Genomic DNA, 2,941 nt, shown 5'->3' on the forward strand with positions numbered 1-2,941 from the left:
CATTCCTGGCTGTTTGTCTCTTTATTAATAATTATAAAATTATTCCATTCTTTGGGACCCTCGGTCTGCAACAAGAAATAGCTGGAACATCCAGAAATACAAGCTGGATTCAAAAGAGACTTTGGAATGAGGCATATCATTACTATTGTTAGATGAATCTTGGCTGAAAACAGGTAATGCTAGAAAGATGTTTGTTTATGTTTTATTTACTATGCAAAGACATTTGATTATGTGGATCATAACAAACTATGGATAACATTGAGAAGAATGGGAATCCCAGAACACTTAAATGTGCTTGAGTGGAGCCTAAACACAGGCCAAGAAACGGTTGTTTGAATCGAACAAGAGAACACTACATGGTTTAAAATTAGGAAAGATGTGCATCACGGTTGTATTCTTTCTCCATAGATGTTCAATATGTATGCTGAACAAATAAAAAACTGGACTATATGAAGGAGAATGTGGCATCAGGATTGTAGGAAAACTCATCAACAACCTATGTTATGCAGATGGCACAACCTTGCTTCCAGAAGGTGAAGAAGACTTGAAGCACTTAAAGACTACAGCTTTCAATATGGATTATGTCTTAACATTAAAAAAAAAAAAAACAACACAAAAAACAAACTTCAAAGTCCTCACCATGCACCAATAGTTGTTGAGTCGACTGTGACTCATTGTAACCCTGTAAACAATGGAACTGAACCCTGTCCTACACTGTCCCCATCATCTCTGATACACTTGAACCCCTGACTGCTGTCTCTATGTCAATCCATCTCGTTAGAGGGCTGTGTCTCTTTCACTGACCTTCCACCTTTCCAAGCATGATGTCCTCTCCAAGGAATAGCCTCTCTTAGCAACATGCTCAGAGTATGTGAGATGAAGCTTCATCATCCTTGCCACCAAGGAGCATTGTGACTATGCTTTTTTCCAAGACATATCTGCTTGTTCTTTTGGCCGTCCATGCGATATTCTGTGCTCTTCTTCAACACCACAACACAAAGGTATCAATCCCAAAGGCCACCGGCTGCTCAGCAGGAGAAAGATGGACAGTCTCCTCCCGTGTGATCAACTGCCTCAAAAGACCCTCCAGAGGACCACCTATGAGTTGGTTCCGACTCCATGGTACACAACAACAACAACAACAACAACAACAACAAATTTAACCAGGGAAATGAAAACATACATGCTGGAGCAATGATTCTGTAAATTATTGCCTAACTTGGGAGGGACTGGAGAACATTATGCTGAGTGGACTAACTCAATCCCACAAGGTTAAATATTGTATAAAACCATTATTGTAGAATGAGTGTAAAGATCCAAGAGGGGGAGAAGCTGGAAATGTGGATGTGGGGGGGAGGGTGTGGGGGGAAATTAATCTTTGGGTTGTATAATTTGATGGGTGGGAGTAAGGGAAATGGAAAAATTTGTTCGAATTTGTATTCAAATTTTCTAAATAAACTAGTCAAAAATTAAAACAATGCAAAAAAGCCCCCCCCCAAAGTGAAATTAAAGCCTAAATATATAGAAGAATATCTTCTGTTCATGAGATGAAAGACTTAGTATGGCTAAGAGGTCAGTTCTACCCAATGTGATCAATAGAGTCAATGCAATTCCTATCAAAATGCCAACAATCTTCTCTGCATAAATAGAAGAGGTTGTTCTTAAAAGAACAGAGAATTGCAAAGAGCTGTAACGAGCTAAAAACTCAACTCAAACTCATTGCCACCAAATCTGCTCCAGTGATGATCCACATTGCATTTTCCAAGGCTCTAAGTTGCCTAAGTCACTCTAAGGTCACTCTAAGTCACTCTAAGGTGACTGCCCATCTTTCTCTCACAGGGTGGCCGGGATGGGGCTTTAAACTGGTGGAATCACGGTGCCTTTGGGTTGGCAGCGTAGCTCACTAATGGTCTGCACCACAAGAACTCCCTTGAGTAATACCTACAGAAATCTTGAGCAAAGTAGAACTCACGTGTCCCAATTCAGTAACAGTAAAAGGCAAATGAGTCAGGACTGATTTCATGACAATGGCCTTGGTTTTTGTTTGGTTTGTTTTGGCGGGTTGTTGGGTGTGTGTGTGTGTGTGTGTTTGTTTTTTTAGCAAAAATAGTTAACTTCTCACTGAAAGGCTGGAGACTAACTAACCCTGAGTTTCTGGGAGGAGAAAAACCTGACACTCCACATTTGTAAAGATTGTTATGTGCTGTTGAGTCAAAATTGACTCAGAGCTGCCTCTCCAGCAAGTTTTCAAAGGCAGTAAATCACAGGAGAGGAGATTGCACATCTTTCTCCCGTGGAGCAGCTGGTGGATTCGAACCACCTGCGTTCAGGTCAGCAATGGAACTCCTAATGCACCTCTAGAGCAGGTTTACTCCTGCAGTGTAGAGCTGCTGTGATACAGCCTGGAATGGACAGCACCTAATGACAACTAGCTAATAAAGTTAACACATGCAGCCATCAAACCTTTGGTTGCCATTACAGGACAAAAGAAATGCATTCAAGACCTGAAGAATATATTCCTAGTAGTGGGATAGCTGGGTCATACAGAGTTTCTATGTTCAACTTTAAAAAAAAAATTGTGTGTGTGTGTACCATCAAATCGGATCTGACTGGTACAGGAGGAGATTGTTCCTCCTTCTCCAGCAGAGCATCTGGTGGATTCAAACTGTGTAACTCTGGGATTGCAGTGCAGCTTCTTGCAACTAGGCCACCAGAGCTCCCCATGTTCAACTTTTTGAGGAAACATCAAACTGCCTTCCAGAGTAGTTACACCATTTTATAATCCCACCAACAGTGCATGAGAGTTCCCACCTCTCCACATCCTCTCCAACATTTATTACTTGCTGTCCTACCAAACTTTGTTGCCACTGCTACTGGGATGACATGTTATCGCATTGTTTTGATTTGCATCTCTCTTATTCCTAGTGATTTTGAGCATTTC

Source organism: Elephantulus edwardii, unplaced genomic scaffold, assembly GCF_000299155.1.
Source record: "Elephantulus edwardii isolate Elephantulus edwardi_28Jun2011 unplaced genomic scaffold, EleEdw1.0 scaffold00006, whole genome shotgun sequence".
NCBI lineage: Eukaryota > Metazoa > Chordata > Mammalia > Macroscelidea > Macroscelididae > Elephantulus > Elephantulus edwardii.